The sequence below is a fragment of the Uloborus diversus genome, chromosome 8, assembly GCF_026930045.1.
Source record: "Uloborus diversus isolate 005 chromosome 8, Udiv.v.3.1, whole genome shotgun sequence".
Classification (NCBI taxonomy): domain Eukaryota; kingdom Metazoa; phylum Arthropoda; class Arachnida; order Araneae; family Uloboridae; genus Uloborus; species Uloborus diversus.
In genome coordinates, this window is record NC_072738.1 from 151412839 (window position 1) to 151434893 (window position 22055).

The following is a 22055-nucleotide window of genomic DNA, read 5'->3' on the forward strand; positions in this document are numbered from 1 at the left end:
AGCAGTGTAGAGGTTCCCCTATTATTTGTTCTGATTATCTCCAAAATTTTTATTCTGTCAATTACATCTCAATTATATCCCTTTGCTTCTCACTGCCTCATATACTCTTTAAGAATTATATCTTTTCATGGGTCAGATTTCCTCAATCGATTTAGAGATAAAAGGTATTGAAGATATTTGAATGTTCATCATCGATATTTATGGAAAAGTATGGTTTAAGTCTGCGATTCAGCTTCGGCAGCAACCAAGATCTATAGTTAGTAAAATCCTTGGTTCAATACTAGAGTATTTATGAAGATGATGTAGGCACAGAACTGCATAAAATAATTAGAAATCTGTGATCCTGAACTCAGAGAAAGTTTCCTTTCCTTTTTTTGATGATACTTTAAAAAAAAAAAAAAAAAAAAAAAAAAAAAAAAAAAAAAAAAAAAAAAAAAGAAAGATCAAAACAAGGGAGGCTGCAAAATTAAAACCTGAAGTAGGAGATAGTGAAGATGATTGTGATGGTAGGGATAAAAAAGCACAGCTTTCCCTTTTTTTGATGATATACTTAAAAAAAAAACGATCAAAACAACTTCATTATTATTATTATTATTACCATTATTACTTTACCATCTACAGACATCATCAACAGAAGTTTACTACGATATTCAACTAGTATGTTGCGGCCATCACGAAACTTTCTTCTATATTTTTCTATTTTTTTTCTGATCCCTCCCCATGCTTGACGAGGAAGCAATATTCCCAACAAAAACAAAATTACACATGCAAAAACTTGATGACCATCCCAATGTCTGAATTATTGCAAAAGCAAAGCAAAGGGTGAAAATTGAAAGTTATTTTAAAAGCCTTGCTTGAATTAATTACAAATATTTTATTTGTTAACAAACATAAGATGGCAACAGTTAAAAATTTTAAATCATTGAGATAATATTTCCGATCATTTCCATACAATTAAAATCACGAGAAATACGCAGACAATCTATTACGATTTATCTTTCTTATTGTTGCATTAACAAAGCTATTTTTATTCGCAAAAAAAAAAAAAAAAAAAAAAAAAAAAATCAACACCTCTTGGAGCGATTGGCGTCAAAATTGAACCAAAGCCTGTTTACATATGGATTCACATGTATTCCAAATTTCAACCAGAACGTAGCATTACTTCTTGAGATAGGGCACTCACAATGGAAAAAAAGAACGGGCAATTGCGCTATCCCCTTTTTAGCTGCTGACACCAAAATAAAATCAGCTCTTATACCCACTAAGGGCTACTTGCCGATAAATTTTTCTTTCATTCCGTTCATTATTTCTTGAGATACAGCAGTTACAATTGACGACAAAAAACGTTCTATAGCTCAACCCCTGTTTGAGTTATTGACACCAAAACTGAATCAGCACCTGTTCCTGTTAATGGCAACATATGGACCAAATTTTGTTTGATTCCACCTGTTACTTCCTGAGGAATAGCAAGCACGCGTAACTCAAAAAACGTCCCATTGTTCCACCCCCTTTGGAGGAATTCGCGCCAAAAACCAATGGGCACAAGTTCACATAGGGGCACATATGTGTACCAAATTTAATTCGATTTCAGTTTTACTGTAGAGCGGCCACAAAAAACTGGTCACACACAGACGTGACACACACACACACACACACACAAACAGACAGACATTTTCCAAAAATAGTCGAAATGGACTTAGCACACCTCAAAACGTTCGAATCCGTCAAAATTCGTAATTCGAAAATTTGCATGAATCCAATACTTTCATCTATATATTACACTAGCAAAAATACCCGGCGTTGCCTTGGTTAGCAGTAATTATGAGAAACAATCGTTACTTGCATTTGTTTTCTGTTTTAAGTGAAAGAACTTAAAACACACCTTTTTGACGTGATTTAAAATCGAGCTTCTTCCTTACTCATAAAACTAAAGTAGCAGTAAGTAAAAAGAGCAAAATAGTTTTCATTTAGAAACTGAAACACAAAATTTAAGTGTATACAAATTTGAAGAATTTCCGAAACACGAAATTAAACTTCACATGTTTAAAAAGATTTATCAGTTAATGCTTATTTTTTTTACATGGAGTCTTACTTTCTCTGTATGTCTATTGAAGAACGAACTGTTTAAAAAAATGTAACCGCGCGCCCGTGATCCCCTTAAACTCGCTTTAGTTATTTTGGAAATTCTGAGTTATTGTGGGTTCTAGGTGCGATTTAAAATGCTACCGAATTTGCGAGAATCGTTTTGGGATACCTTAAATAATGCTCCCCCCCCCGGTATGTTACTAATTTTTGTTAAAGAGATATTGTCGCCATATGCTAAGATACTTTTGGTCACCATAAAATGGCGCTAAACAATTTAATCCGAAATGTTTCCTAAATAAGTAGTAAAATTTCGCGATGGTTTAAATTTGTGCGCAAAGTCACATTAATGGAAGTTTTTGCGCTGTTTATGGATTTGCCTAATTTAGTTGCTGGATTATTTTACAGTAAAAAAAGTTTTTAAAGATTCTTTGATTGACGATATTTTGTTTACATGGTGAAAGATGACAAACATTATTACGTAGTCTTTGACTTCAAAAACCGCGAAGTTGAAAAAACTGTCAAATGCATCCGCTACTGAAATCTTTCTGCATAAATTTTGGCGAGGTTTCTGCTGTTAGATTGGATAATGATTAAAAAATCCAATCAGCACAAATATTTAAAAAAAAAAACCCATTAATTACACTAAAGTTCCGTTTAAATGGAAAATAATCAACCAAATCTAGTTATTAGCCAATCTTGGGGAAAAAACGTTACTTTAAGATTTGACTTGAGAAAAGCCTCAAACTGTCAGACGAAACACAAAAACATTCAACAATGCTAACTATGAACTGGGAGTTGAGATGATACACTAAATAATGAATTGGGCTGAGGAAAGCCTTCGAACACGGAACAAAAAAAGCTCATAACTCATTTTTCATACAACTTAGAACTTTCTAACAGATGCCGTCTTCAGCAGAAAAATAAGCGCTTTCGATGGACATATAATTTTAATATGTGCACGTATTTTTTCACCGTCATATTGGGGCATTTATGCGAAAATTTGGACAAATTAAAATAAAAAAGGAACTATCAATCGGATTTTTTTCGAACTGGTCTACAAACCTCCCCAGTACCAAAAAGAACAAACGGTGAAAGTTTCAGCCAAATCTGCTGGGTAGTTTCTGAGTTCTTAGGGAACAAATTTACCAAAGTCCATTTTTATATATATAGATATAGCAGAAAGTAAAAATCTTAGCAAACCTAATGTTTTCTGAACTCACATTTTTACTTTATGTATTTTCCACACTACCAAGACTATTCTTTTCAATTATTCGAATCAATTTAACTCATTTAACTAATGCAGATTTTCAAAGCAACTACAGAGATAATTTTCCAATTTCAAACCAGAACGAAGACAACGATATTTTTACGAAACTTCAGTAAGTAAGCAATTTCAAATGCTTCCAAAGCATTTTCAGAATATACTTAAACATAGAAAATCCAGGCGAAAGGATATGGGCACAAGTTCACATAGGGGCACATATGTGTACCAAATTTCGTTCGATTTCATGCGGTAGTTTTTGCTGTAGAGCGGCCACAAAAAACTGGTCACACACAGACGTGACACACACACACACAAACAGACAGACATTTTCCAAAAATAGTCGAAATGGACTCGGCACACCTCAAAACGTTCGAATCCTTCGAAATTCGAAAATTTGCACGAATCCAATACTTTCTTCTATATATTAGATATAGAAGAAAGTAAAAACGATAAAGTCCAAAATTCGAGAAAAAAAGTCAAAGTCCGAAATGCGTGAAAATGATCAAAGTCCAAAAAGGCAGCAAATAATCGAAGTCCAAAATAAGCTAAATCGGAAAAAACGATCAAGTCCAAAATGTGCGAAAAAAACGCCCAAGTCCAAATCCGAAAGTAAAACGCTCATAATAATCAAGACGTTGCCACAGCGAAAAAAGTTTCTCCGCCATCTTTTCACCAGTAGTAGAAGGAGAGTTCAGCGTGTCACGTGAGACGCTCCGTGTACTACTAGTACATTCAGAAGTTTTATTTCTGCTCAAAATACCTCTGTTTTTTTTTTTTTTTTTTCAATTTTTCTAGACCAAACCAAATGACTGCAAGTTTGCTTGCACATATGAAAACGAGTCAAAAGAAGAGTACAACTCTCCCAACGGCCAGCTATGCACCGACATGGGCGTGGTCTTCACTGGGGTAAGACAATAATACATTTCATATTTATTTAGTTACTAGCTGCGTTGCCCGGCTTTGCCCGGTCTATTTTGAAAACAAAAATTGTGTCAAGTGACGTATATTCAACAATTAGGTATAAATAAAAGGAAAAAAAAATCATCATGCAAAATTTCAACTCCAAACAATGACGACAGATATTAAAATACTTTTAAGAAATTAAAATAAAATGAGAAAGATGGATTTAAAAAGCGTAACTATGGGAACACAAAATAAAATAAGTTTCAGAGTTGAAAATGAGAAAGATAGAAACAATGGATTCAAAAAGCGTTACCGTGGAAAAGCAAAATAAAATGGTTAAAAACTTGAATAGAGAACAGATTTTTGAACTTCATTTAATTCGCTTGTAACTTTTTTTCTAATGGAGATAGAGAATTAAACTTCCGACCATAGGTCGAGTTAGATCTGAAGTAAAACAGGTAGCTCTTTTCAATGGTGTCAAAACGAAAACTGTAGGACAATTCCTTCACTTTTTATTGATGGATTTAATGAAGAAAGTATTGCCTAAATTTCAGCTAAGCCTAAACAAATTCGAGCCAAAAACGTAAATAACTCCCGCCGCAATTAAGTTAGAGCGTTGGAACAAATTGCGTAGAACGCGGAAAATTCTACCCTTTCCAACAATATGTAATATTACTAATTGCGAGTAATTTTTTACCCCCATATTCGGGAATTTATGTGAAAATTGGGCCTAAATTGGAATAAAAAAAGAACTATTCATCGAATTTTTTTCGAACTGGTCTACAAACCTTCTCAGGACTTAAAAGAACAAATTGTGAAAATTTCAGCGAAATCGGCCGGGTAGTTCTCGAGTTTTGCGAGTTCAAACAAACAGACGCTTTTTGGACACTTCATTTTATACTATGTACAGATTCGTTTCATTAAAAAATGCAAGCGAAATACAGTGAAGTGAGGTAAGGGGTCACCCACGAATGATGTCATTCTTTGAGGGGGGGGGGAGGAGTTCGGTTTCGTGAAGTTGTGGCAATTGGTGGGTAACAAGAAGTGTGACGTCATGCATTTTTTAATAAAAACATGTTCGTATGAAATGGCGTGACATGTGGCAAAAGGGCGGAGAGGACTCAAATATGTCGAAAGAATCATTTATGGACATCTCCTAAGTGAGAAAGCTACGTCATATAGTTCCACTTTGAAGCTATATTTTGATTAATTTGTAGATTTGAATGAAACTGGAAAACCTCGGTGAATGAAGGGGCCATCCACATTTTAAAAACCTTCAGTAATCACTATTTAATTATAAAATTTATTTTCAAACATTTTGTCATGTTCAATATTCTGCTAGAATTTGCATCTGTGAAGCTAATTTCAATGCCATTTTTATGAAATGTTACTATTACTTTCGGTAATCAATTATTATGTATTGGAGCTGTCTTGTTTCGAATACGTGTAGTAATCCAAATACATTTCGGATTGCTCTGTCACAAAAGAATATATTTTTACAAATTCTGTAAATAGTAATTATTGTAGTAACGTAACCTGTAAATAGTTTCCCGTAATGAATATACAGCCCCTATACATTCGGCTGGAGTATATGGTCCCCTATTATTTACATTGATAAGATTTGTGAATGAAAAGAAATAAGAAAGTGTGGAACGGTGTAGCATTTTCTGGAATAATTGAGAGATCTCTTTCGGTGTGTATAAAAAGCCGTTATGCATGATAAAAAGTCAGTCTCGATTGGGAAGTTGTACTGAGAGTGTATTAGCTTTGTTTATTGCGAGGCATTTCGCTGTGTTGTTTTTCGTATTTGGAAGTAAATACGTGTGTAACCGTTGAGTTTACGGTGTTTAGAGATATTTGCTTAATTGCTGATGATTAATTTAGCAGTTGTTGACGATCTTTCCTGTACATAGTGTAAATAAATCTCCTGTGTTTTTCTCACGAACTGTGTCGTCCTTTCAAGAAAGTGGAAGTCGCGCCGAATCCGTTACAATTGGCGCCCAACGTGGGGCTTCATCTGGACTTTCTTGGAGTAAGTGTGACTTTGGACATTTTTTCATAAAGACTTTTTTTGAATTTGGACTTTATTTTTATGGTGATTACTCGCGCAATGGATGAACAATTAAAACAACTTCTTGACGCAATCAACTCTCTGAAGAGTGATATGGCGGCTAATCAAGAACAATTAAAAAATGATATGGCGGCTAATCAAGAACAATGGAAAAGTGATTTAATGGTGCTGAAAAATGATTTAGCTTCTAACCAAGAGGAAATTAAAACCGACCTTACTTTGGTAAAGACTGTGATGGAAAATAAATTTAATGAGATAGAGCATCGAGTTGATGCTTTTAATGAAAAATTTGAAACAGTAGAAAACCGTATCGCAACAGTTGAAAATCATGTGGATGAGAAAATTAAAAACATGAAAAGGAGATTGGCGACAGCGGAAAGCAGCTCTGTACAGTTAGGCGCTCCCACATCGGTTGCTCGACCGTCCATCAAACTTTCCACATTTGATGGGAAAACTTCATGGCAGGTTTACAAAACTCAATTCATGATAGTGGCGGAAGCGAACGGATGGGACTCTGCTACCAAGGCCTGCCATCTTGCAGCATCCCTGAGAGGTGATGCAGCGGACATTCTTCAGACCCTTCCGGACGGCCAGCGCTTGGATTTCGCCGCCCTCGCATCTGCGTTGGAGCTTCGCTTCGGTGAGAAGTGCCAGAAAGATTTCAGCCGACTCCAGTTGAAGTCCCGTTTCCAGAAAACCGGGGAAACCCTGCAAGAGCTAGCGGCGGACGTCGAGAGACTGTCTCATCTTGCGTTTTGCGACTGTCCTGCGGATGTTCGAGACAACCTGGCACTCAATTACTACATCGACTGGGTTCGAGATCCTGAAATCCAGAAGGCCCTCCGGATGGCGAATGTAAACGACCTGAAATCCGCTTTGGTATATGCGATGAGATACGAGGCCGCCCAAGAAGCAACCCGTGTGGATCGCCATCTAATCCGAACTCAGGAAGCTGATGAGTCTTATTCCAGGTCGTCCCACCTCGCTGAACTTGAGAAACAACTCATGATAGTGGCGGAAGACAACTCATGGTGACTTGGCAAGACATCTGAACATCATAACAGCCCAAAAGAAACAAGAGCAGAAGTGCTGGAAATGCGGTAGTGAAGGGCACCTGCGAAGGAGTTGTCCGGCTCGCCAAGCTACGCGAGGGACGGAAATCACCACCACCAGAGCTCTGCAGATTTCCTCTTCTAGTAGCGGCAGAGTAATGCACTTTTCATTTACGCACATGTAAATGGGAATCCCTGCGAACTGATTGTCGAGACTGGAGCCAATGTGACAATCATTAGGACAGATGTGGCTCGTAAATTTGGATTGAAACTGTTGTGGACATCGCCACGCGTAAGTCTCCAGACTGTGACAGGTGACAAAATCGAGATTGAAGGTAAAGTGAACTTGGAAATAGTGTTTAGGAATGCCACCTACCATCATACGGCATTCGTCGCTGATATCACGGACCCCTTCATTCTCGGATTGGACTTTTTAAAGAAATATGACTTCACCCTGGACTTCAAGACTAATGAACTGCACTCGATGAGAGAAGACATAGCCATCTTCACCGCTGAAAATGATGTAAAATCCGCTCATCAAATAATAGCCCAAACAGATTGATCGATCCCCTCAAGGTCAGAATCATTAATACCTGGCTTCATTGAAGAAAGCAATTGTTTTCGATTTGGACTCATTGAATACCCTAACCTAAGTAATAACCTAAAAGGAGTGCTGGTAGCATCTACGCTTGTGGACCTTTCTAAGGATGTAATTCCTGTGAGAGTCGTCAACGTGAATGAAAGGCCAAGGAATATCCGAAAAGGTGAAGTGTTAGCAACTTGTACTCCAGTAAACTGCATCATTAGAAGAATCAATTCCATCGAGACTGTCTTCTGAGTCCTTGACATCGAAGTTTATTGGGAGTGCACCTTTATCGAAGGATCAAAGAACTGCTGCGGAACAATTGGTGGAGGACTTCAAGCATCTGTTTTCATCTACATCGGAGGATGTGGGCAGGACGAATTTAACGCAGCATAGGATCTACACTGGAGAACACCTCCCTATTAAACAGCATCCAAGACGAATACCGTTCGCCAAGAAGGAAGAGGTTGAGACCCTCCTGAAAGAGATGAAGGAGAATGATGTAATCGAACCTCCATTCAGTCCTTGGGCCTCTCCCATCGTCTTGGTCCGAAAGAAAGATAGTTCCACCAGATTTTGTGTCGATTACCGACGGCTGAATGAAATCACCAAGGAAGACAGTTACCTTCTTCCACGGATAGACGACACCTTGGACACTCTTTCCTGACACAAGTGGTTTTCGACCCTGGACTTGAAGAGCGGCTACTGGCAGGTTGAGATACACCCTGATGACCGAGAGAAGACGGCGTTTACAACTGGATAAGGCTTATGGCAGTTTAAAGTGATGCCCTTCGGCCTCTGTAATGCACCAGCTACGTTCGAGCGTCTAATGGAGACAGTGTTAAGAGGACTTTCCTACGAATCCTGTCTGTCTACTTAGACGATATCATCATCGTGGGACGCAGTTTCGAAGAACATCTGGAAAACCTTAGGAAGGTGCTGCAAAAGCTTAAGGAAGCCAATCTGAAGTTAAGCCCGTCCAAATGTAATTTATTCCGCAGGGAAGTGAACTACCTCGGTCACATCATCTCTTCTGAAGGTGTACAAACCGATCCAGAAAAGGTATCTGCGGTCAAGAGCTGGAGTCTTCCCGAAAACATCCATCAGCTGCGAAGTTTCCTGGGGCTCTGCACGTACTACAGGAAATTTGTGAAGGGTTTTTCCAACATTGCACGACCTTTGCATAAGCTGACGGAGAGCAAGCAAAAGTTTGAATGGTCCAAAGAATGCGAAGATGCATTTCTACGACTGAAGGAGGCTTTAACATCAACGCCTATTCTCTCATATCCTCAGCCAGGAACTGATGCGAGCCACGATGGCATTGGAGCTGTTTTATCCCAAGAAATTGACGGCAATGAACATGTCATTGCTTACTGGAGCAAATGCTTATCAAAGTCGGAGCGAAATTATTGCGTCACCAGAAAGGAGTTACTGGCCATAGTGAAAGCTGTAGAACACTTCCATCATTACCTCTACTGCCAAAAATTTCTGCTTCGGACAGATCATGCCTTGTTAACTTGGTTTTTGAACTTCAAAAATCCGGAAGGCCAGATAGCCAGATGGATACAGCGACTCCAGGAATATGACATGGAGATCAAGCACCGAAAAGGGTTGTCTCACGGTAAAGCAGACGCTTTATCAAGGAGACTCTGTCCTGAGAACTGCAATTATTGTTCCCGAATCGAGAAACAGCATGGAACGACTAGCCCTACTGCCTATCTGGTGACAGTGACTCCAACATCATCAAAACCTGATCCATGGAGTGACGACCAAGTTCGAAAAGATCAACTTGAAGACTCCGACATAAAACCAATTTTGGAGTTCATGGAGAGTGACAGTCGGCGACCTAGCTGGCAGGACGTTTCCATCTTCAGTCCTGCAACAAAAAGATACTGGGCTTTATGGAACTCGCTCCATTTACGGAACGGCGTGCTACACCGAAAAGGGGAATCTGACGACGGCAAAACATCTAAGTGGCAGTTACTACTTCCCCGATCAAGGATTTCAGATGTTCTGAAAGAAATACATAGTAGTGCGACTGGAGGACATTTTGCTGTCTTGAAAACCCTCAATAAAGTTCGGGAGCGCTTCTTCTGGAGCAAGGCGAAGGATGACGTGGAGAAGTGGTGCCATTCTTGTGACGCCTGTGCTGCTCGTAAAGGGCCGAAGAAGAGAAGCAGAGGGAAGCTACATCTGTACAACGTTGGAGCTCCTTTCGAACGAATTGGGATCGACATCCTGGGTCCTCTACCCAGAACTGCTGATGGGAACAAATACGTTCTGGTTTCCATCGACTATTTAACCAAATTTCCCGAAGCGTATCCCATTCCAGATCAAGAAGCTACCACCGTAGCAGAGACTCTAGTCCAGCATTGGATCTCCAGATATGGAACACCTTTGCAGATCCATTCCGATCAAGGGAGGGATTTCATCTCTGCTGTGTTTAAGGGCCTATGTAAATTCTCGGAATTGAGAAAACTAGGAAAACACCACTACACCCACAATCGGACGGTATGGTGGAGAGATGTAACAGCACAATCCTGAATAATCTCTCGCTTATGGTCTCCAGAAATCAACAGGATTGGGACAAGAAGTTTCCTTTGTTCCTGCTGGCCTACCGCAGTGCTGTCCACGAGACTACCGGATATGCCCCATCTCAGATGCTCTTGGGATGAGAGCTTCGGCTACCTTGTGATCTCGTCTTCGGTCGTCCTCCGGATGCGCCTGTATCGCCTGAGGAGTACATCCAGGATCTCCAGGCCCGGTTGGAAGACGTTCATAACTTCGCACGAGAGCGAATCAACATCGCGGCGTAGAAGATGAAGACCCGATACGACACAAGGTACTGGACATGAATTCAACGAAGGCGACAAGGTTTGGTTATGGAATCCCATCCGACGGAAAGGTCTTTCACCCAAATTGCAGTCGCATTGGGATGGACCCTATAAAGTCCTTAACCGACTGAATGACGTCGTAGTGAGGATCCAAAAATCACCTAATGCAAAACCTAGGTTTGTACATTATGATCGGTTAGCCCCATACTATGGCCATAGCTCATGAGTATTTACGCAAACAACCATGGTTGATATCATAAAAGTTGTAGATAATTTTTTTGCTTTTTATGTTTAGTAATATTTCTTATTATTGTGTTTCCTATGCATTATTGGTTATTATTTAGCGTGTGTATTTGTGAACTTGTGATAGAAGTTTGGCACCATTTCTGGGGGTTGTACTGCCCGGGACGTGCAGTCCTTAGGAAGGGGGCAATGTTACAAATTCTGTAAATAGTAATTATTGTAGTAACGTAACCTGTAAATAGTTTCCCGTAATGAATATACAGCCCCTATACATTCGGCTGAAGTATATGGTCCCCTATTTTTTTCATTGATAAGATTTGTGAATGAAAAGAAATAAGAAAGTGTGAAACGGTGTAGCATTTTTTGGAATAGTTGAGAGATCTCTTTCGGTGTGTATAAAAAGCTGTTATGCATGATAAAAAGTTTAGTTTCGATTGAGAATTTGTACTGAGAGTGTATTAGCTTTGTTCATTGCGAGGCATGCAAACAGCGCTGCAGCCTCCTTCTCGAAGAGAACGGCCAAAAACGTTAGCCTACGTTTTCGCCCGTTCTCTTCGAGATTCGCATTCTGTGGCGGCCAGTGTGGTTGCAGCTACGGAGTTGTGCATCTAATTATACTACATCTGAATCGATTATTTCAGAAAGGGCGTAAGTCCAATGGATTTCTGTAGGACTTACGCCCTTTCTGATATAGTCGATTCATCTATGACTCAGCAGTGATGAACGAATTGAAAACAAAAATATCCGTTTTGTCCATCCCCTTCTTAATTAGCAGCAGTTTTTTTTCGCGACGCGGTGTCTAGTTGTGCGTACGCATGTATCTTAGTAATTTCGTATTGTAGAGTTTATCTGGGGCATACTTTTGACTAAACCTTTTTGTTTTATCCGACGTTTCAAACGGGATGTTCTTTCCAGGTTTTTGTGGCAGATCAATGTTAATTTCAATGAAGATTGAAGTAATATCGTAATTTTAAGGAGCTTAAGAAATCTGAAGAAAAAATATCCTGTAATCCAGAGCGTAAGAAATTAAGAACAACTTTCAGATTTCTCCCCCGAACTTCCCATTGTTCTGCAGGTGAAATGGTAGATGATAAAGCGAAGCATTAGAAGAAATCAGGTCTCTTTTGCTAGTCTTATGCACAACACGTGGCCACCATTCGTCGTTGTTGTATCACGTGACTTGACGTCTTTGCCTAATCTTTTGCTAAGCTAATAATTGGATTTGCTCCCCTCCATTTACTACTTCCTGGATCTAAGGTTAACTCTGAGAGTAGTGCCTCCAAATTTTGCTGTTCGTGCTCTTTCTGTGTTGATTTTTTTTTCCATTTATTATCTCTGCATATAATGGAATAGGTAATTCTTGCATCTAGTTGTATTACGGATCTTTTTTGTCAAATTAAACATGTTAGTGGTCTTGTGTGCATAATATTAAATATTAGTTTTATTCGAGTTAAAGCAGCTTCTACCTTACAATCAAATTATTTTTTTCTTTTCTACAGAGATGCAAAGATGGAAAATGTCCAGTTGCCTAGCTTTCTGTGATCGCCTGCTCCTCAAGACAGCAGATGAAAGCAATATTTCTTACGAAAAAAAATAAAATTTAAAAATTACTCTGTATTTCCTTTTTTTAACCCTCTCACTGCCTATCCTGCGCTATTCATGGGCGACGTAGTAGTATCGAAATCTGCTCTATCCACGATTTCCACGTGAATGGCTTATTTTCAAAACGGTATTCCGCTATTTCAATGTTTACATGTCGGTAATGCATTTTCGGAAGTATTTAGATTGAATGTTCGTCCATTTTGCGAGTTACATACCACCTAATAGGGAAGTTTTATATTTTTCAATTTTATTTTTGTATGATAGAGTAACATGTATGAACATCATAGGTAAAAAAAATTTTGCGATACGATAAGTAGTTTTTTAAAAATTAATTTTTAAAGTTCAAGCTCTTGTGACGTGAAATGGCATAGGAAGTGACGTCATGCCCTCTTCCGATAGGGGAGAAGCCGAAGGTCACGCATTCGACTTCGAAGACGAAACGTAAAAGGCTTATCTCCTCGCATTTAACTCCTCGCGTTTCTGGAACATTAAACCTCTCATCCTCTCGGAAATATTCGAATATCGTCATTGATGTTACTGAAGGAAGATTATTTAGATTGTGCTTTAACGAATCCGGTCTCCTAGTGTGTTCAAAAGGATTATTGAATTTCTAAAAAATAAAAATATCAGCGCGCTCAAAATGTTCCTAGCGAAAACAAGGGATCTTCGGCGGAAGGCTGCCCATTCGCGCCCTGTGACGTAGGCTCGTGACGTTTCAGAAGCGCGCACTTTTGCGCGTGGATTTTTAAAAATTCATTAAAAATCAACCACGGTGTTTAAAAATGCGGCGATGGTGAATTTTTTAGTTTTCAGGGTCAATTAACAATATCCAATAGCCAAAATATGAACATTTAATAGGTTGCAACTTCCCTATTCAAGCCCAGCTGTAGATGAGCGAGGCTTTGGGTGGCCAAGCCCGTCCCTACACCGGTCCCAAGCCCGGGTAAATGGGGAGGGTTTTGCGATGACGTAGCATCCACGCATGTAAAACGACCACTCTTTACTTACGTGTGAGCAGATCTGTATCTGTTCAGTCAAGGCCGATCCTAGCGGGTATGCACCGCACAAGGGCGGCCAAAGCAAGGGGCGGCATCATATAATTCTTATAATCTAGCAAAATTCCTCAAGAATTTCTCACAAGATAACTTATAATAAGTCGAATAAATATGTTGAATTTCAAATGTTCAGTTATCAAAGTAAGTGTCGATTTCCCGACAGCATAGCATAGTTCAAGGAAAAACAGAATGTTAGGGAACATTTTGTTGGTTTATTGCCCATTAATATCTACCCCTTACACATATGCTTCATTTGGTTGCAAAATTTGTGACAGGACCGCTAATCAGGCATGGATACAGGGGAGGGGAATTGAAGGAAATGACCCCCTCTCCTCAAGCATGAAAGGGTTCCTTCTAAAAGGAGCACTGAGGGCGGCCACTAATGTTTATCCCCCAAACTTTTACAGACCTAAACAATGATGACATATTTTATTTATTTAAAAAAAAAAAGCTATACTGATTAGATACTCTCGCAAGCATTTCAAACAACAAATTCTGTGTTCAACAATTGTGGATGCGTGGAGAGAAAATGGAAAACTGCGACTCCCCTGAAAGTCAAACATATTTGAATGACGAACTAAAATTTTGTAATTTTCCCCCTTTACGTCAATTTTTTCTAATTAAAATCGAATGAACTGCCCGGTTTCAGATCAGGTAAGAGGGCAGGGCTCTTGCACCGGAAGCAAATTTAAATGTAGCTCTAAAACGAAGATCCAAAAGGATGCCATGACCTCCTTGACGAGACTAAAGCAGGCTTAAAATTGCGTTTCTAAGACTTAAATTTCGGAAAATTTTGCTGGTTGAACCACCGATCTTAAGGACCCAATTAAGTCTCTGATTCACCCCTTCCACCTTAACTTAACCAAACATAGCCTAAAAATGTTGGCTCTAAAATCCAAAATGTGTTTTCAGAGGACAGTCTTTCCTAATGTCATCAAAAATTGCTTAATGACATTTTTCGGACTTCTTTTTCGAAATTTTTGCGATGGAGGGCCCCGAAATCCATTCCCAAACATTGCTACCAAAGACAGTCGCAATTAGCGTCTTTAGAGAGGCCCCTAATACCACCTCCTCTCACTTAACGTATTGAAAAACTAACTAAAATTACCTTTTTCAAACATCAGTTTCAAGAACTTTTGTAGAAGGACCCCGGATCCCCCTTTTCTCCAACGCAATCACTATACCTCAAAATTTCATTTTTAGACGGTTCCGTGGAGCCACAGGACTTTTCCTGCCTAAACTAGCCTGAAAAAAAAAAGTCAAATTCAAGCTGCTTTTAGCCGATATACAAAGCAAAAAAAAAAAAAAAAAGCAAATAATACTGATTTATCAAGAACCGACAGCCTTTTAGAGGTATTTGAAGATAACAATAAAAATAGACATTTAGAGAAAAGTGAAGCAGATATTGTTCATGAAATTTCTTACATTGCTATGGACATAAATAAATAAATAAGAAAGAATTATTTTGGGATTGATACGATAAAACGATAAATCAATATATATACATATATATATATATATGATATCGATTTACCGTTTTCTGATTTACCTGCAATTAAAATACCACCAATTTTTAAAAATCAGAAAAATAAAGTAGTGCTAGCCTTTTTCTCTTTCTTTATACATACATACATAAATTTTTACTACATCCTTTCAGTTTTAGCAGATCTCATCTGCATACTGGACACACGTTTTACGCACGAGAAAACGCATACCATGAGCTACAAAAAAAAATTATTTTCTAGAAAACAAGAAGAGATCAAATGCTGTTTTCTTTTTCATGATGTTTTACACATAGCCAGGTACCATAATAAATAAAAGGTTTTTTTTCCTAGTGACGCTGTTTTGAGTTAATTGCGATCAAAAAAGCACAATTTTTGAAAATTTGAAAAATATCAGGGCATTTTTCTCCTAAAAAAATTAAACCTCAAACAAATTTTGTGCTATTTACTCTCTTCATAACATAAACTTTCAGTATATGTCACATTTTTCGGGGGGGGGGGAGGGTGGCTTTTTGGGGGGGGGGGGAATATCGTAGGTTAAACTTGAGCGAAAACGGATAAAATCCATACTTTGTGACCCCTTATCTGAAGAAAGCAGCAATCCCCAACCAAAATAACTATGAAGTCATCATCACTAGATACAGTACAACCAATAAATATATACATAACAGTGAGGTGGTGTTTCTGTAAAGAGCTATAGCGCCTGAAATGCGACTTATAGAATTTTTCTAAAAAAGTGCTGCAAAACCTCAAACTTTGGGAATTTTTAACGAGCGAAAAAAATTTTTTGGAAAGCTAAAAATTTCAGAATGTTCACTTCTTATGACCTACTTTGACATATAAAAAAATTAGGGAAATCAAAAATGGTCACTGCCAAAATTTCCGCTTTTTGTCTGAATTTCAAAATAATGGCTCTTAAGCCTTCTTTCATGCTTTTTTCTTCTTTTTCTGACATTTACAGGGAATGTAGGCTAAAAGACATCATTTGCGTTCAAGCCGTCTAAATTCAAACGAATGCTGGATGCTGGATTCTTAGTTTCACAAGTGATGAATTAAAAAAACAAACTTTTTTTTAAATTAAAAAACTGTTCGCCTTTTTCCGTTTGATGAAGCTACATTGAAATCATAGACTAATAATAAGAATAGACCTATGGCAACCCTTTTGCTGCTCATAAACCAAACCATGTGACTGGTGGATGTCCTAGTAACAGCGGGCGTTGATCGTAGCAGACGATCAACGCGAGCGAGAAGTAAAATAAATAGAATTGATGGAACACGGAAGAATGATATTTTATGGAGTCCGATTTGTAAATTTGTTATTCTAAGTTGTAAATATTTTGTTAATATAGTGAGTTTTTCATTTAGATAGTATTGTGCATTTTCTTTATTCAATTTAAGATGCAAGCGCCCAAAAAGAATCGGCAAATGGTAAGATTTTTACCTACAATATCAATTTAAGATACCGATTAGTACATTTTTGCGTTAACGCAAAACGTTTACGCCATTACGTTTACGCCAACGCTGACGTAGCAGTTCCGAATGAAATAAAAGCTACTGAAAACTGTGATCAAAAACTAATTACTAATGTCAAAATAATGCATAACTGAAAGAAAAACAGTTCAATCTCTGCACTTGGAAAAAAAAAATTATAATGAAAACACATTATGTCTTAAAATACATGTCGAGTGCCAAACTATAGATAATGTTGCCATCTAGCAACCATACTGCCAAAGCTTTCGCCAAGCCTCCCACCGGTCACATGATGTATCCATGAACCAATTTTTTCATCAGCAAGTCTGGGAAAGCTGGGTCTACTCTTATTATTAGTCTATGATTGAAATGCATTTGCGGATGGAAATGAGCAAAAGATGTTCTGACAACGCCATTACGTTGAAAATAATTTTACGTTGTGCCGACACGCAGTAATACATTGAAATTCAATTATTGCTGTGGATTTTCCCTATTAATGTAAGTACGCACTAACCTTTTTGGCTAAAAGTACATAAATTAGAACTTAAGGTAATTAAGTATAAACGTGGTGAGGAGTATACCTGGAAATTAATGTAGTAATCAAATTTATCCATTCTTATAGAACGCATTAAGAACATGGCTGCGTGGGCAAGTAAAGGGCGGGAATGGGGTCGTTTCCAAAATTTTAAAAGTATTTTTTTCTGAAAGAACATGCTTAAAAACATAGGACCTAATCATTTTTTAAATACTTTATTTAAGTTTAACATATTTAAAAAATTACTTAAATCGTTGCGCTTTTATTGTTTACATTTCTTACCGATGACATCACAAATGATGAAATGCCATTCAGTAATGCCATTTTCACCGAGCAAAATATTTAATTCGCATCTTTACTCACGCGTATTGGCAACGATATGGTTGATGTAAGCGTAGAGCGCAATTTTAATTCGCTTCTTGATTATCATAACGTGGAAACGCGGCACAAAATGCGCCAAAGAGCATCATTTGTGATGCCATCAAGACCACGCCTTGCTTGCAAAATCGGACATTTTAAAAAACTAATTAAAAAATAACTGTTGGGAAAATGAAAGAATTTTCTGGGTTCATGTTATTTCTTTTGCTTATTCTATCAATTTCAGTGACTAGAAGTACTACTTTTGACTGAAGGAAGCAACCCCATTGAAAATTTTCCACTAATTACATTTTTTTTTTATCTGTTTACGTTAGCTTTAATGTTCAAGCTTTCTTATTTGGTTGAAATTATCCGATGAAATAATAGCGCGAGAAAACCGTCTAATTCCAACATTGCTGTTCTTAATTTTGAATCCAAAATGGATTTCTTCAAATATCTCGAAATCTCATTTATGCAGATACTGCCGTTTACCTGCACACGGCAGATTACCCTCACAATTAGAAACTGGGCGAAAAATATTACTGTAATTATGCTAAATCGCAGTTATTTGATTGTATGTTTCGTACACTTTTATGAAGTTTACATTGTTAGTATTAGCAAATAGCTGCTTCTCCAATGTGTACCCCTTGTCTAACTCATTTCAGTTTAGTAAGATTTTTGAAAAACTTCTGTTAAAATATTCGTAAGAACTTAAAATTATTCAACTTGAAAAATATTGTATTTGCATCCTACCTTGTTGAGCAATACCAAATAGCTTATAATCCTCACTTAATCAAAGTTGATGTTGCTCTGAATTTTTTAGATTACCATGGCAACGGTTGTTTTTAATGTTTATTTAGAGAGCAAAATTCCCCCCCCCCCACATAGTTACAGATCGTCTGCGCCTTGACATTAAAATTAAAAAAAAAAAGAAAAAAAAATGTGTAAAATTACGTTTTTTCAAGAGAAAACACCTATATAGATGAACCTAAACAGCAAACTTCATCTAAATACAAAATTTCCAGATTACTAATTCTCATTAATTGAGGTTGAAAACAAACAAAAATACATCACGCTCTACGCTGCAAAAAAATCTTTATGATTAGTGAACTGGTGGATATCGGCCATAAAATCTTTAACCCTATTATTACAGCATCCTAAACACCGTTTCTTTTTTATGAATATGCCTCGTATTACCTATTCTAGAAAATCACCAGTCATAATATGACGGTTGCAAAATTTCGTTTCCATTCCATTCCATTAGTAGAAACAAGAAACCCAACGAGTAGGGTGCTATCGTATTTCGTGATTTCGAAAAACATAATTCGAATTCAAGGCGACAAATTTCAAATGAACGCTGGATGTTTTTTATAAATATACTAGCTGTACCCGACGCGCGTTGCTACGCCAACAAAAAAATACATCATTATACTGATTTTCATGACAATCGGTTGAACGCGGCAGAAGTTGCTACTCTGCAGTGCCACCTGGTGGCGAGTGGCTTTAATGAGCATATTATGCACCTTCTCCGTGGAAAAATACATATATATATAGCAATTTTCATAATAATCGGTCCAGGTATCAAGTGAAGCCGTGACTACTCAAATTTTGTACTCACGCAGTTTGCAAAATCAATCAATCGCTAAAAATATCAAATAGAAAAAGTTTTAAATCCCCCCGTTGCATGAAAAGCCATAAAACAATAAAGAAAGAATTTATTTGTTCAAACTCAAGAAAAATGGCAACAGCTAACTTCTTATCGATGAGATCTTTCACGCGAATTAATTTCTGCAGCCGATCATTTTATTCGTATTTATCCAATGGATTGTGACTTAAATTGGAATACAAAAGGAACTATCGATCGGATTTTTTTCGAACTAGTCTATAAACATTCCCAGTACCAAAAATAACAAACGGTGAAAGTTTCAGCCAAATCTGCCGGGTAGTTTTTGAGTTCATGGATGACATACAGACAAACATTCATTTTTATATATATAGATTTAATGCCTACGCAGAGTAAAATGTGCATATAAACAGGGCTGCGGAGTCGGAAGGAAAATGGCCGACTCCGACTCCTGGATTTTGAAACGCCCAACTCCGACTCCGGATTTTTTAAAATTTTATTTTTATTGTATTTTTTCAACTCCCTCTCTTCCTTCAGGGTAAGGGGGAAAACCTCTAAACAGAGATTGAAATATTAACTCCTTTTTATGAAAATTTCGCATTTTGTTTTTTATTGTAAACCCAAGACGCATACAACGTTAGAAATTCAATTTAAAAATCAAATTTTCCAATAGTTACGAGTTAAAAAGTGAGATGACTTAAAAATCCTTTTTTAAAAAATTTGAAAAGGATTATCTGTAATTTGCCCCCTTTTAATGTTTAACAAATAGATATTGATCAAATCGTGTGCTTTCAATTTTTGAAAGCTGTAACTTGAGAGAAAAAAAGCTTTTTTTCTAAATCCAAGTTCTTGAGAGGGGGTGGTTTGCTCCAGGTGACACCCATCTGCTAGATGACACCCAAAGTTAATTTCAGAGTTTATAAGAAATATAAGTACTTTAATTCTGAAAATTTTCGCGAATATATTTTAAATTATATTTCATCAATAAAATTTCAACGAAAATAGGGCACATATACGTCAGGAGCTAATTTCACACAAAATGCGGCGGTATACAAATTTGTACGAATAGCTGTTACTGTACCTATATTTCTTCTTCGCTAAATTTTTAATTTAAATTTTATTGGCTGCTTTAGAATTAACCTTAATATGAAGATTTTAAGATTAACTGCAATTATTGAGTGTTGTAATCAAGAAATCATTTACACTTATTTTGTTCCATACTTTTTAGTGAGAACCAAGCTTATGGAAATAGTCTTAATAAAGAGAAAAACATTAGATTATTTCATCGAATCTTTTGGATTCGTGCTTTCGCGCCAGAACTTCTTTGAATTTGCCGATCACCCTTAAACGTTTCAACCTTAGCTGCGGGTTTCGATTTACGAATTTGTTACGTTTCTTTTACTATTTTATAACTGAGATCGAACAAAACACTATATTTCTATTTTTAATTGAAAGTGATTACTTGAAAATGTTAGGCAACAAAACCGTTTTCTGACAGTTGCTATTAGTTAAGTTGAAAAGCAAGCAAACTAGGGGACGGCTACAAAAAGTTCGGTAAGCACTCAAGCTAGCTGATTGCCATAATGGCTGTTATTTTCTCATTAGTATCTTTTTATACATGTAATCGAACCAATTGGTAGTCAGTAAATTACCGCCCATTAGCCAGAACTAAAGCAGAAATACGTGAAATACACCGCCAGCTCAGTCATTTCCAGCCGAGGACTGCAGTTTCGTGCTTCTTAGCACTCATCAGCCCGGCGGTGTATTTCACAATTGGTAGTCAGTTTTTAAAAATTGCAAGGAGAGTCAGTGAAAAGGAAAGAAAAAAGAAGCCCGGAGTCGGAGTCGACATGTTTTTTAACGACTCCGACTCCTTTACCCCAAAATCAGTCCGACTCCGACTCCGACTCCACAGCCCTGCATAGGGGGAAAAAACAGATAACACCCGATACAGATTTAAGATAAAAGTGAATCGAAAAGACACAATGTTTCGTATTGATTTTCGCGCGGAAAGGACAACAGGCTCTTTTCAATTTCAGAGACAGCCCACGAGTTATCACACAGTCGACCACACCATTCAAAAAGGCTCATTTGACCCAAGGAATCGATCGCAGCGAGTGCTTTCGAAAACAAGCGCATGCGCACCTGGCAGCTGAGACAAAATCTTCCGAGTCTCTACACAGACGTAGTAAACGCTCGTATCTTTTTATGCAGAGCTTCTGTGAGTTACAGCTACGCGCTGTGGAGGAGGATTGTTTGTTGTTGGATTGTGAGTGTTGTCTCAAATTTCAACAGCAAGCGTGTTTCATTTTCTGGTGTTATGAGTCGGTACTTGGAAGTTTCGGAAGAATTCCGCTGCTACACACTCGGAAAGAATAAATGGATAAAGAAAGCCTTTAGAATTTTGTGAAGTAATTTTGGAAGCTTGTGTTGCTGAAGTAAAAGTTCAAATCACGCCACGCCTGTGTTCATCTTGTTCAATAACAGCTGTTTCGGAGTAATTATGTGTTAAATACGCTCTCGTACTTTATATGTCTTGATTGAAAAACTGGAGAAAATATTTTTAAGTGTGATATTTAGTTTGATTGACAGTAGCACACTTTTGAAAAAGTGATTCGAAGTGTGAGATATATTTGCGTATTACTTTATACAATCTTTAGTTACATTTCAAAGTAACAACTGCATCATCAAATGTTTTATAGAATTAGTTTATACGAAGAGAAATTATATATCAATTCGGCGGTGAATTTCTAAAAAAAAAAAGGATGGAATTTGTACCAACCAATGTGAAATTACAATAAATGCCTTAATATTTCACGTAATCATATCAAATACTTATATTAAAGTACTCAGTTTTGTAACATTCGTCAATGAG